The following is a 15,393-nucleotide window of genomic DNA, read 5'->3' as shown; positions in this document are numbered from 1 at the left end:
AGCATACATGAAAGGGCCACCATTGCTCACTTATGTAATCAATTTATAGATGTCAAGTTTGCACAAAGATGGTTATCCTTTTCTGTTACCAGACATGAGACATGCTACCACCCTGCAGCACCAGGAAACATAGCCTTCACTCCAGTCATTTCCCAATCCCCCCTCCTTCTTTCAGGTTGCTTGGAAATACAGTAGATGTAGCCGATAATATTAAATGACAGCTAAGCACTGCTTTTACCCTAGGCCGTCCAACTTCGGAATCAAAGGAGGCTGACACAACATAACATATTCTTCAGGGAATATGTTTTTAGGAACTGTCACACTTCCCTGGTGAGGCCAAAAAGCTAGAACATGTTTTCAAAATACTGTCTTAAAATTAGTTTCTCCATTCCTTTGGCAGTTTTTTGACAGGTCGTTTACAGGTGAACATGTTCCTCCCTTCCTATATGAATGGGGATATTTTCAGTCAATTGTGAAAGTTATTTTATACAGTTTCAAAAGAAAATTTAATCATACTTTAGAGTATGTACATACCTACCTATGTGTTTGCAAGTATGTGTAATACAGTGAAAAGGTGTCCTAATGTTTGTTATTTCTCTTCTTTTGTGTTTTTTTAAATTTATTGTGGTGCTAGGTGGAACTTGTATTTTGTGAAAAGACCAGTTTCCAATCTCTGGTTTGGATGAATTAATTCAATTTTTAATAGAATTCTTACCAGAATTGTGACAAAGATCTCACTTTTCTTGCTTGCCAATATGCTTAGACATATTATAACTGCTATCCTGAAGAAGAAGGCACATCTCAAACAGCATATTTTGTTATGTTCTCATTCTTTTTCCAAAGCAATGTTATAGAATTGATTGTAGATCTTACTGAAGACCTTTTTAAAAATTATAAAGGGATGTTAATCAGTTTGGTTCTGTTAAATTTCTGTACTTTCATTTTTAGGTAAAGGAATAAACTATACAATATGATCTCTGGGAAATCCTTGACATTGCAAAGGGATAATTCTGTGTGCCAGAAGATAATAGTCCCATTTGAATGATCCCTTAAACCAGGAATGGCTATACTGCAAGGAGATTACTACATGTGGCTTTAAAACTGTGATTACAGCCAGAAAAAAGCACCTTTGACCATACTTATCTATCACACGATAACACCTCCACCCCGTAGCTGCTGTGTCTCTGAATTGTAGTTAGGGTCTCCCTTTTCAGTGATGGGGAAAACCTGTCAATGAGTTCTCAATTGTGCTAGTCCCCAGATGCGAAACATCACTGCTGGGGCAGCTGTGATCACATGGTGTCAGTGTGTCCTCCTCTCCCCCATCTCCCCTCTTTACCTTACTATTCTCAAACAGGCTGATTGCCTTTATTATTATTTTTCTGCTTCTTTTATTTTTTTTCTGTTTCTTTTCTTCTTTAAGAAAGAAGAAAACTTAAATCACATTAGCAGAATTCAAGAACTGCATGAAAAAGTGAAAATATAAATAAAATAAAATAAAATAAACCCCCAAAAGTATGCTGGATAGGGCAGAGGTCATAGAGGTAGGATTAAGAGGGAACGAGGAAGAGAGTGTGGTGGCCAAAACAGTTCCAGTTGCACGATTGCAGAGATGTGCAATAATGGCTGCTCTGAAACCAGTATATTTCCATTTTTGTTTAGCTGATGTGATTACTGCAAGAAAAGGGTTTGCGTGGTAAATGTCCCAAGTATTGAGGGAACCTTTTTGGGCTCTTCAGACCCTTGGCAGACTGTGCTGGAATGCCCTGTGATACCTTGAAGTGACATGGAAGTCAGTTTTGGTCATTTTCCTAAGCCTTCCCCATCTCCCCCGTTTTGAAGTAGGGTGGTCAAGGAGAAGGGGAGAAAATCTCCTTAAACCCACTTTTGCTTCAAACCTTAGTCATGGCAAGGATGTGACCTTAGAACCTGCCCATAAGGAGGATGTCGTTCTCAGGCTGGGGGAAAAAATGCTTCCCACCCTGGTTTAGGCAATTGGGAATGGCCCACAACAGATCCTGGATTCATACCACACTCTTTGCCTCCCCTTTTGGATATGAAAGGTGAAAGTTTCTGCTCTTAGGTTTACAGCAGACCACAGTTAATCTACCAAAGTCAGTGAACAATCTACAATCTCAAACCACATTTTTAATCACAATTTTGTTGTTTAAATGAGCTTTGGTTAGAATAACCACTATTGTCCTTCTTCATGGCTGTAGCATGGAGCTTGCCTTTGTACTCTAGTCAGTGGCATCACTAGGGGTGTGTGGGAGATGCAGACTGCATCAGTTGACTCTCTAAGCACCACTGCTCCTCAGACATCTGCATTTTGGCAAAAATGAGCTGTGGCATTCATCGGTATCTCTTTAAAATGTTGACGAGATGGTATGAGGGGATGAGACTCAATGGGAAGAGAAAGGAGAGACCCCAGGGGTTTTTTTAAATTAAAATTTTAATTTCAAATTTTAATTTTTAATTTTAAAACAATTTTAAAATTTTAATTTTTCTTAACATCACACTGTGTCAAAATTTCACTTTAACCACATAAAACTGCATATGTAAACACATTTATTATGTGTGCATGATATCATAATTTAAAGTTATACATTTAATTTTGCTAGTTGTTTGTCACAACTGTTGCCATTACATTCAGTGATATATGGGAATTATAAGTAAATTAGTACAAAAACATTACTAAGGATTCCGTATGGTGTGGTATAGAAGGAGATAAATGGGGAGGTAGCTTTGGACAACCATCTGGCCCATATTGAATCATGGCACCTCATCTAACTGAGGCGTTTTAATTTAAGTAAATACACATTTTTTGGTGTCTCGGTGAGTGGACTGAACTAATTTGGGTTGTTGTGTATTTCATGGTGAAGCAGTATTCGGAATCCTTCAGATCCTCAGATCAACTATATGGTTGACTAAGGATATCCCAGATGTTGATCCGCACCCAGGGAACAAAAGTACTGAAGCCAATCTGTCTATAATGTGTCCCAAAGCAGATGCAGAACCTAAGTTTGATCAATCTGCTACCCTTCCACTTGTACTCCATCACCTCATTGGATGAATTCACATAGCCCTTAATTGGTCTTCTGCACCCATGCACTACATTAGGAGTACAGTGAGCCCTTCATATCTGCTGGGGTGTGGTTCCAGGACATCCTGTAGATATCAAAATCTGTGGATGCTCAAGTCCCATTAAGGTGTTTCTTATATAAAATTGCAAAATTTATTTTTGTTTTTTAGAGTATATATATGTGTGTGTGTGTGTGTGTGTATATATATATATATATATATATATATATATATATATATATATATTCAAGCCATGGATGGTTGAATCCATGGATAAATAATCTGTGGATATGGTGGGCTGACTGTATAATCCAGGGTTGGGAGTGAGACATACTAAAGTATCTGTCGATTTTTATTATTATGGGTTTCCAGCAATGCAAATTCAGCAATGAAACATCAGATGATCTGCTGGAAATCTGCAGTAGTCCCAATGCTTCACATCACATTTAACTTTATGCGAGATATATATATATATATATATATACTATATTATTATATCGTCTCCTGATGGAGCTCAAAAGGTGGGCAGCTGTGCCAAAGTAGTGGACCCCCAAATCGCTGAGCAGAAATGAGCAGAGAAAGCTTTGATTGCTTCTAGAGCATCAGAGTGGTAGTGTCTCTCTCAACTACAAATCAAGCAAGCTACGAGGGGGGAAAAAAAGACCAATCAAGGCAATAATGTCCCATTCAACATCAGACAATGCTCCACTTTAGAAATCCTACCATTTATAGCTGATTGCTAAGCCTGGCTCATTTCTAATCTAAAGGGCGAGTATAATTGAAAAAGAATTATAACAACTTCCCAACAATTGAAATTGTATTATTTGGAGGGGGGGAGGAAGAGAGGTTGTTGTGACTATGCTATTTGTAAGTTATTTCACACCACACACACAGTTAATGTGGTAACACTATACTCCATATAAATTCTTTTCTGATCTGTCCTAGAAGAGATGGGAAGGAAGACACCAGGAAAACCCAACAGCAAAATCTGGAAAGAATATATGACATTAATATTTTAAATGTGTATGCCAGACCAGAGAGAGAGAGAGAGAGAGAGGAAGAAGAGAGAGAGAGAGAGACTCATTGCAGGAACTTGAATATTGTCATTTGTAGTTATAATATACAGAATCAAATAAAAAATAAAATATGTTCACTTGGGAAGGGATGAAAGTAGTATCTAAGTTTCTGCCGAGCTATCCCTGATGTCAGAAAACCCATCGCACATTTTATACAATTGAAATGCAATTTTGCTGAGGTAGTGTTATGGTGATATCATCTTTATAGCTACAACAAGCAGAAAGTAATGATGAATATGTAGTCAAATTAGAAAAGCTAAATATTTTCTGGTTGTCAGTTTCCAAAGGGGACAAAGGGGAGTGGCCTCTGCCTGCATGATAATCCCTCTCAACCATCTTAAATTGACATCTCAGTCCAAATGTACACTGTCCCTCTGAACACCGTCACCATTATCTCTTGCATAATTTAAAACATTTTTGGCTGAAGAGAAGAAACCGGTGAAGCAAAGCTTGCATAAGTGTTTTTTGTTTTGGAGCTGGCTTGTGGATTTTGGATTTTGTTGTATTTTGTTGCACAGCCAAAAGAAAGCTACTCCTGAATTTTCCTCCCCACGAAGAGTATACCTACTGATGTCCAGATGTTGGCATCTCAACACCTTGGATTCAGGATATTCACACAAATGTTTATTTGCATTGCTTACTTTAGAGAAAGGATACCGTTATCTTATAATGTTAAACAAGGCCTATTACAGACTGCCAAAATAACAGTGCTTTGGGTCTCTTTGGAGGTATGCTGTTTAAATGATGCATGGGTCCTAGAGTCCGGAGATTGTGCCAAAGCCACACTCCATTCCTAAGCATTGGAGTGCCGCTTTGGTGCAGCTTCCAGATCTTAGGATGCTGTATCATTTAAACAGCATACATCCAAAGAGACCCGAAGCAGCTTTTTTTGGCCGCCTGTAACAGGCCAAAGAGTGCACGGGTACAAACTCAAGCGAAGCAACCTCTCTTCTAAAACCACTTGGACACACTTTCCTTGTGACTACTTATTATACATATGTATAATAGGTAGCATGTCAGTTGTTTAACAACGTATTGATGGAAAGCATTAGATTCATTAATACTCAGTCCCAAATACACTTAATGGGAACTTCATCTCAAATCAAAACGAACACATTAAAGTGAGCCTGAATGCCAAGCTGGCCACTTTCTTTGTGTAAATTGAGGTTCCTCAAATTTTGTTTTTCATAAGCTGGTCTCACAATTTTGGTACCAGTCCATAGTAGCTGAGACAAAACTTGTATATGTTTTAATTTCCTTTAGCAATTGCCCTATTTCAAAGTCCTCGTTTCTCCTCTCTCATTTTTATTATGTTTCTGCCAGCTTGTGACAACAGTATCTAAAAATAGCACAGTGCTCTCGGTCTCATTCTTCATCTGCCATTATTGTATTTTTTCAAAATTACCACAGTGTTCTAGAATTTCTAAACGTGCACTATCAGACTATCTGCGGGAAACTTCCTTCCTTCTCAGTTTGAAACTTCGGACCGAATGTTAGAAAGTGGAAACATGGGAAGTGTTGCTCGAAAAAAAAAGCCAACACCATCATATTACTGTGTATGAAGACCCTATGCTGAGGGCAGGCTACCAGCTGGGGAGGAGAAGTGGTTACTAACTGATCCTGTTTTCATTCAGCTGAAGGCAGACAAGTGGGAACTGTTCAGTGTGACAGCAGAATGTGGATGTGAACAGATCCACATCCCAGCCTTACCTTGAACCTCCTGTCTTAAAAATATACTCTCAGCTTTTGTCTCTAGAATATCCATCAGGGCGGGGCGGAAAACAATGAATTCATAAATCAACATTTTGCACATTGGTTATCTATATATACATCCTATAAACTTGGTCAGATCTAGGCCTAAATTCACTTGCTATCCTACCGAGCTAGTACAACCCATGACTCACTTGCCAAATGATAGAGAGTAACACTGTTATAAGAACTTTTTAGACCTATGCTTCCATTTTGTTTGTTGTCATCGTGTGCCTTCAGACGCTTTCTGACTTATGAAGATCCTAACAATGAACTTATGACTGATGGGGTGTTTTCTTGGCAATTATTCTTCAGGGAGGATTTGCCATTGCCATCTCTGAGTCTGAGGAGATGTGACTTGCCCCAGGTTGTGTCTAATCCAGGGTTTAATGTGGTACCTTCATACAGCACATGGAATATTTTGTATCAACCCCCGTCCACAAAAAAGCCCTTGCCCTTTTATAGGGACACAGCAAAAGACGCTGCCCTGCAAGATTCACTGAATGAAGGGGTAGAGCCTTAGCCTAAATATGAATAGTGAAAATTATACTTACTTATGTAGAAGTAAGGCCCATTGAGAAACTGTACAGGCTTCTGAAGTAAGGCCATTAAGCAACACTCTTACTGATTTCTGAATAGGATTGGGCAGTGAATAGGGATTTTAAATTCCTTTGAAATAGAGCTGGAGAACCTGCACCTCTTCAGATACTGTTGAATTCCGATTCCCATTGGTCCTAGCCAACTTAGCTAATGATTAGGAATTGGTAGAATCAACTGCTCAGAGCCAAAGGTTCCCTGCATCTCCTTTAAAGGAAACTAAGCTTGAAGTAAATTTCTTTTTTCTTTTTTGGTTCTGAGCTTTGGTTGTACAAAATCAGTAGAGGTTCAGGCTTTTTCATGGAATGTTCCTAGTGTTGTGCGCGCACACCAGCCACACCAAATCTTGTTCAATGTGCTAAATGGACTGCAAAATCATTCCCCTAAAAAGACTTCCTGGGCTGAAAGCACTGTACAGCTATGGCTAACACCATGGTGTTTCTTCCCTTAAAACTGACTTGGGATGTGGCAGGAAGTCTCTAGCCTCTATGGCAATTGCCATATGCTTGGATCCACGTTTTTGAAACCACAAAAGTGAGTGTTAATATTCTCTAGAGCTAATCCCTTGTTAATCTTACTTAGATTAGACTGGCTGAAATCAATGAGACTTAAGTTAGCGGTAACTAATAAGTCCCATGCCTTTCATTGCCTCTATTAAATAATTCCTAGACAATTATTGTTCTGGTTATCCCCCCCCCCCCTTAGGATGGCTTTTTTCTTGATAAATACAAACGCAGCATTTGTGAGCAATATGTATATATAAAGTTGGCTTGCAAAATATAGAAAGCTGTGGAGCACTTCTTTCTGCGATTACTTTTATTTTTGTTGTATGTTCTGCTTCTATCTTGAGAACTGAAAGCTGTAAGCAGAAGGCACATACATAAAGATATAGTGCATGGGTAAGTTTGTTTAATTATAAAATCAACAAGCAGAAATTGAGAGGGCATCCCATACACATCTACCAGAACAAAGCCACAAAGTTCAATGGGACTTTTACTATTTACCTTTCCATTCAAATAATTGTATGCAAAAAGATATATGACATTTATTTATTCAAACCAAGCTAATGAGTGGGATAATAACAGTTTTTTTTCTGGTGTTCAGTAGAGGGAAGCATTATACAAAACACACAGTGGGATTTATTTTTTCCAAAAAATATATATATATTGAGTGAAATTTAAATATCCCCACAAGCTGAAAATTTGTAAAAGAAGCATTGTAAACTTTCGTCCTGGCACAAATCCGAGCTCAGTGGGAATGTTTTGTACAAAAGAGAAAGGGAATGGTGAAAAAGGCAAACAGCAAACTGGAGTACAAGCCTCAGTGAAGGTTTGGTATTCTTTGGAAACCACCACTTATACCCCTTCCCTTACATACAAATGTTTTCTTTCAATTATTCTCAGGTATCACTTTATTAATCACAATGTAGCTAGGATGTTCCACCTTGGGTATTCAGAATTGTGTAATGGGTGGAAATTAAAACAACAACAACATCTGTCCTATTCTATTCAGAGGGAGAAAGAACCACTGGAACCCTCATCCCTTTCCCTCCACCATTCTTCTTCTTTTGTGTCGTGTCTTTTAATTGTAAGCCTGAGGGCCAGGGAACGGCTGATTAAAAACAACAATTGTAAGCCGCCCTGGAGCCATAGGGCGGAGGGCGGGGATATAATACCTAAATAAATAAATTAATCTCTATATATTACATCTATACATCTATCTATACACACACCGTCTCTACCTATTATAATTTCAGGTAAAAGGAGGAGAAAAATTCCCTGAACACCCGATATAAAAATGAGCTGATATTCATTTATAAACAGATCCTGACTTTAAAAAAAAAATAACGGACAGATTTCAATACTGTTAAGCAAGTTTGACCAAGATTTTCACAAATGTGTCATGGACTCAGATTTTCTATATTGCAATGGAATCAATGTACAGCCATATGAATAGAAATTTGGTGGTGAAGAATCATGAAACTGGTTCCCCCCTACCACTGTATTCTAGGAAATGTTGTATTCTTTGAATGTTTAGTATTACACAGCAGGAGTGTAAGCTTAAATGACCCCTAGTGTCAGAAAGCAGCATGCTTAAGATAATTACAAGGGTTTCTCCCCCCTTCAAGGAAAGAGAGAGAGAGAGAGAAATAGTCAGAGCTATAGGAATAATCTTGATCTAAAAATAGTGGCAATCATCCAGTCTCATGACAAGAAATAATAAAAATTAAAAGGCATGAAATAAAAATAATGGAAAATCTATTAACAGGAAGGAATGCTGATGAATTGTTATTGTTCCCTCCTTCAGTTCATATAGACGTTACTTTTAGTAAATGTGTATTATACAAGTATTGCCAACTGAATAGAAAGAGGTAAGATGCAGTCAAAACAATTTCCCTGTAAAATGGTAGGAGAAGTAAAATGAAAATAGACCTGTATGAATACTTCTTCATCATAATCTTTTTCAGAATAATTCTGTTACAAAGGCATCAAACAAAAAAGTCACCTGTTCATTTAAATGAATGAGGAAAATATGCTTGTTCCTGATCACGCTCATCATAGCTGGTGGATAATTCAGTTAGATGTGCAATTCCACATAAATTAGGTCTTGTGTGGCACAAACTTCTTGCATAACATACTTCATGTATTGAGAATATATACTTAAATCTCTCCTTGTATCATTAGTAAGTATAGCGGCATAGCAAGCTGCAGTTATTATAATGAAGCAAAATAAATATGAACATGAGGTAGCTTTTATAGAATTGCTCCTAAAAATATAATAACATGTTCAATTCTGAACTGTCATGCATGTGAAAAACAATAATGAGCCTTTACAGAGTATTGTTTACTTAGAAGTCAGTCCCATTGTGCTCAGTGGTACATACTCTGAAGTAACTGTGTTTAGGATTGTGCCACTTTAAAATGTTGGGGGGAAAACTGGGTAAGAATATCATTTTCCCTGAAAGAGTTATAGACATGATATAAAAAAAACCCTATGTTTCTGACCCCATGAAACAATGTTTTCAAAAGGGTGTGTGTATGTGTGTGTGGACATATATATAAGTATGTGACCATTAATAAAACAACAGCTGGCTATAAAGAAACTATCATTAGATTCCTATTATGAGTGTATAGTGGACTTTTTGGGGTGATCAGATCAGTTTATTCAAAGTTCACATTACACACTTTATGGCTGACCTTCCAGCTTTCTGCTCTGGTGATAAACCGCCAATAAGGGAGTGAGGAAAACCCAGGAGTACCATTCATTCCAGACTTCATTACTGGGGGGGTGTTGAGGGAAAGAGACATAATTCTCAGCAAGGCATAAAGACCTGCATTTGGAAATATTCAAAATCAGTTTACATATAGCTGTCTGCCTTAAGAATAAAATGCATCTTTGTTTAAAAAAAATGTAATTCAATTCATTTGTGGGTTTTATTGGGAGGAAACTTGAAAAACATAATGGTTCGAATATCCATTGCAACTTTCTATGAACAGGCCAAAGCATGAGCCTCTTATACATGATAGAGGGGTTATCTGCACATTTTGTTTTGCAACACAACTATGCAAATAATCTCACACATGCATTCCTGATTTGTTTTATCAGAACTGCATTTCTGCGCATCTCTATGAGTTCTGTTGCCCACATGTGTCAGCCCTGTGAATTAAGATGAAGTCAATGATGCAGGTGTATTTGAAACACATTCAAGACGTAAAGTTTTATCCTCTTTTATCCTGGGTCTGTCTGCATCAGTTCACACAGCTGACAATGCAAATCTTTCAGGAAAACTAAAAAACCCCAAACAAAACAAAATAAAACCCCCAAGATCAATTATCCCTGGTTTTGTGGGGTTTTTGGCAGGCCCCTGCCAAACTTAATCAGATACATTCAGAATTCATGTGAACAACACAGATTCAACTTACTTTCTACTGGGATTATTTACACCATCTGAATAACCCCAGAGTGAATTTGTAAGCACACTTACCTAGGATAACAATATTTTTAAAAAGTAGTCTTTTTGGTGTATTAACCTAACAATTTGGCAGGAACAATTCAACATGGAGAAATGTACGGTACTGCACTTAGGGCGGAAAAATGAAATGCACAGATATAAGATGGGGAACACCTGGCTGAACACGACGACATGTGAAAGAGATCTAGGAGTCCAAGTAGACCATAAGTTGACCATGAGTCAACAGTGTGATGCGGCAGCTAACAAGGCCAATGTGATTTTAGGCTGCATCAATAGAAGTATAGTGTCTAGATCAAGGGAAGTAATAGTGCCACTCTATTCTGCTTTTGCCAGGCCCCACCTGGAATATTGTGTCCAGTTCTGGGCACCACAATTTAAAAAATATTTTGAGAAACTGGAGCGTGTTCAAAGGAGGGCGACTAAAATGGTGAAGGGTCTGGAAACCATGCCCTATGAGGAATGGCTTAGGGAGCTGGGGATGTTTAGCCTGGAGAAGAAAAGGTTAAGAGGTGATATGATAGCCCTGTTTAAATATTTGAAGGGATGTCATATTGAGGAGGGAGCAGGTTTGTTTTCTGCTGCTCCAGAGACTAGGACCCGGAGCAATGGATGCAAGCTACAGCAAAAGAGATTGCACCTCAAAATTAGGAAGAACTTCCTGACATCCCTCGGAGTGTAGTGGAGTCTCCCTCCTTGGAGGTCTTCAAACAGGCTTGATGGCCATCTGTCGTGGGTGCTTTGATTTGGATTTCCTGCATGGCAGGGGATTGGTCTGGATGGCCCTTGTGGTCTCTTCCAACTCTATGATTCTATGATTCTAACATTGGTACTCCTGAAAAAAATAATGTGTGGTCAGAAACAAAACTTTGTATGTTTTAAATTTTATATTTGTAATTTTTATATTTTGCGATTTTAATTGTACAATTTTAATTGTTGTGTTTAAGTATCTTAGCTGCCTTGGGCCCCACTTTGGGAGAAAGGTGGGATAAAAATCAAATAAAATAAATGAAATAAAAGTGATAATGGTCAGGGATGTAGCCAAGGGGGGGATCTGGGGGTCCGGACCCCCCCTTCCATTAGAAAAATGAATGGTATGTGCTGCTGCGCCGCCGCACTCAAGCCCCATTATAATGGTGGCACTTAGTCTGGACCCCTCCTTCCTAAAATCCTAGCTACGTCCCTGTAATGGTGCAGAGGGTGAGGCATCTTTGCATCCCACTTACAGTTTCTGTGCAGAGGAATCTTAATTGCCAGTTTTAGCTCAAAATTATCAAAAACTCTATGACAAACAACTTTCTCTGGTTCTATTCTTGGGATGTCTGCTTGGATCTGGAGCTTCATATGTAAAAAGCATGTGCTCCATCACAAAAGTGCATTGAGAAATCCACATGAAATGAAACATTGCAGTACTAAGGCACTTAACCTGTTCAGTTTCTGCTGAAGATTATAACTATAGCAAATTTCTAATAAACGTCACCAATCATAACTCATTTGGCTTTTCTCAAATCTCTCTTCATGTTTCTGCCTGGGAAAGAACTAGCAAATTTATTTCAAATGATGAGGCCATACCTTATGCTTTCATAGTCACCATACTGAGGTGCCCATATGCAGATGTTTATGAAACTATTCTTGGGTGGGCAGACATAAGTTTGTCTGTGTTCATCTAAAAGAAAATTATGGTTCCCATTGTGGTTTCTACTGATGTGTATTTACTCTACAATCAGATCTTGAACACAGCTTTAGCAGGAGAAGTTTTGCTGGAGTGAAGGTTCCAACTGTCCTGCAGTGAAATTTATGTGTTTCTAGACTGAAAGCTTGGTTTGGACGTATCTACAAGTAATATAATTTACAGTATAATAGTTGAAATTCCCCATTGTTTAATCCTTGGGATTTTTTATTATTAAACAGTCGAGGCTGTGGAGTTTTAAGTTTCAAAATTACTCCTGCTGTCTTGTCTGATTAAATGAACATCTACTTCTATGTCAGCAGACGTATCAGTTTTCTGGGGTGGGGGAAGGAGATCATTTTCATGAGAAAAATAGATAGAAGTAAGTAAGTAAAAAAAGGCATAATATAATATTAAAATCTAAAATACTAAACGACGTGTGTATTAGAAATAGTACATAACAACTCTGCTTTTTTGATCCCACCCACAGTTTAGGTAAACAGCATTTACAATGAAAGTAAGCATATAATTTTGTTCTGGATGTTGGGATTTGGTTCACTTTGTTTTGCTACAGAAACAAGAGAAAATACAGAGTGATGCATAAGTTGGTCTCCCACTACAGCTGAAAAAATCAAGATTCCTAGAAGTTTTGGTTTCTTATGTAAAATGATCTAGGGCTCTTGTGATTTAAAAAAAAACAGTGCAAAGGAGAAGATGTACAAAAACTCTCCAGGACAAATCCACCCCAGCCTTTATTGTTTTTTGCTCACTGCATTAGGATTCTTCTCAATGATAGGAGCCAAAGACATTTGATGGTGTTTTTCTTACTGTAAAGCAAATAAATCAAATTGTTAAGGGAGTGATTGCTATAAGAATTTAAAAGGCCACACTGCAGAACTATAGCAGTTTGACTCCAGTTTAATGGTCATGGTTCCAGCCTTTGGATCTTGGGATTTGTAGTTTGGTGACATATTCAGCCTGCTCTGTCAGAAAGCTCAGGTGCTTCAACAAGCTACAAGTCCCAAGAGTCTGTAGGATCGAGTCGTGGCAGCTGATGTCAAACAGCTATAATTCTGCAGTGCGGATATACCCAAAGGCATTACAACATATACAGTATTTGTCAGCAAATTGACAGAAATATACAGAAGTCATTTCAGATTTTGAAGGCATGGAGTACAGAAGTTCATAATATAGAGGTTTACCATTTGGCAACATTTACTGGCTTACGTTTTGTGGAATATCTTCCCGGCTAAATTGTGGAGAGCTCTAGTCATTGAAGTGCAACCACTGTAATTATTTTCTAATGGTTCAATATGGCAAAGAAGTCAGAGCTCTACACAAGTGCCAATGCTATTGGTGTCTAGACACAATGTGAACATTTTTGCTTTCACCTCAGATATTTCCACTTGGCATTCTGTGGGTTTTAACCTCATGAAAGAATCAAGAGGATTGCAGTTTTATGGACTGGACTCAGTGTGTTTTACTCTCCGATATATGCATGCAAGACTTCACATACACCACCACCCCCTTTACAACTGTCCTGATCTGGTAGAAACAACCACAATTAATCCTGTGCATCCCACTTTTTCAGCCGCTTTTAAAATGTTCCACTTTCTCTCACTTCCTCTCACTTTGCCCTCAGTTTAGCTCAATTACTACAAACTAAGTGCACAAGTAACTTGCTCTGAACTCAGCAGGAGAACAAGGAGAACAGGAAGCAGAATCTTGACCTTCCTAGTAGAATCAGGCAAAAACAAACTGCTGCAGCCAATCCTAGCTTGGGCGTTCTTCTTTATTAATAATCTTTGGCATCTTGACCACACTCTGTTGGTGCTTGCCATCACCTGTGTTGCACCTTTCACGTGTGAAATGTTGGAATGTATGCATGCATGTAAACGTGTGTAACCATCAATATATGAATATCTACTATACAAAGTACTATGCATGTATACATAACTATATACTGTATGCATGTATATTTTCCCCAGAGGTTTGAGGTTGGTAGAAGAGACTCACCGCAGTGTCTGATCAGTCCAGGTAATACACAGAAGGAGGATATGGGTGATGACAATTTCTGCTGTAATGCTCCAGTTATGAAATATTCTTTCTATATAGGCCTGATTAGTGCCAACTCTGGTATAATTCCAGTGCCAAGTAAAAATACGGCTTGTGAGCTAACTGATTTTATACAAATCCATATATATGCATGGTTTTAAATTTTCTAAACTGTTCTTAGGAGTTTATCACACAGGGGTAAAGTGGAAGTATAAATGGTGATTAACCTGTAATTAACCCGCAATTGCATGAATAGTTTTCACATGACATTGCATGCAAAGCGCTATTATCCCTTGAATAACCTGTAACACAATTATGTGAATAGTTTTCGCATGATGTTGAGATGAAACGTGATTAAAGCACCAATATCCCATGAATAACCAGGCAAGAAACAACAGTAACTCATTCATGGAATTTTCCCGTGAATGACTTTTTGTTGATTCTTGCCTGGTGATTCCCTGGTTCTTTATGGGATAGTGGCACTTGTGTTAATGCCATTTTGAGCATGTTTTAATGTCAATTGTGCAATTTTCACGGGTTAATCATTGTTTAAACTCCCATTTCCCCCATGTGATAAATTTCTTATTAGTTTGAACTGGTCTTGTTCGGAACAAGTTGAATTAGATAATATGACGGAGACTGTACAAATTATCTTTTACAGTTTAAAACTGGTCCAACTGGATTGTATTGCATGCTGCCCTGAGATCTTTTATATAGGACAGAATATAAATATAATGATAGATTAGATTAGATAGATAGACAGATAGATAGATAGACAGACTGATAGACCATGTTTTAGAAAACAGCTCCATCCACTTTTGGCACTGCAGAGATCATGTCATATTATATTACCCTCTATGCAGAAAATATGTGTGTCTGGCCAGAGGCAGACAAACATCTGAGAAACAGCAATATGTCCTTGGAATGCACTGCCTTCCCCAACCATCCTCCCCAAACAGTGCCTCTGTTCAAATCAGTAGAACTCTGGTCTATTTGATATCATTACACTCTCAATCTCATCAGCACAGCCAGAATGTCCAATGGTCAGGAAGTGGGAATTATAATTTATCAATAGCTAGAGGGCTACAAATTCCCTCTATCCCTAGTACAAATAAAGTTTGTCAACACATGAAACCCACATATACAACAGGTTAAAATATGGGATACTCAAGAATGTGTTTTTATTTCTTTTCATC

The 15,393-nt window shown here is 38.1% G+C and overlaps 1 protein-coding gene across 3 annotated transcripts in view; it reads left to right on the top strand.

Annotated features, from left to right (window-relative positions):
- Window positions 1-15,393, top strand: part of ERICH3 (glutamate rich 3) — a 238,763-nt gene that overhangs the window by 77,031 nt on the left and 146,339 nt on the right. The gene's annotated exons all lie outside the window — the stretch shown is intronic.

This window comes from Sceloporus undulatus, chromosome 4 (genome assembly GCF_019175285.1).
Source record: "Sceloporus undulatus isolate JIND9_A2432 ecotype Alabama chromosome 4, SceUnd_v1.1, whole genome shotgun sequence".
Classification (NCBI taxonomy): domain Eukaryota; kingdom Metazoa; phylum Chordata; class Lepidosauria; order Squamata; family Phrynosomatidae; genus Sceloporus; species Sceloporus undulatus.
The sequence above is the reverse complement of the archived record's forward strand: the minus strand, read 5'-3'. Positions and strand labels throughout refer to the sequence as shown.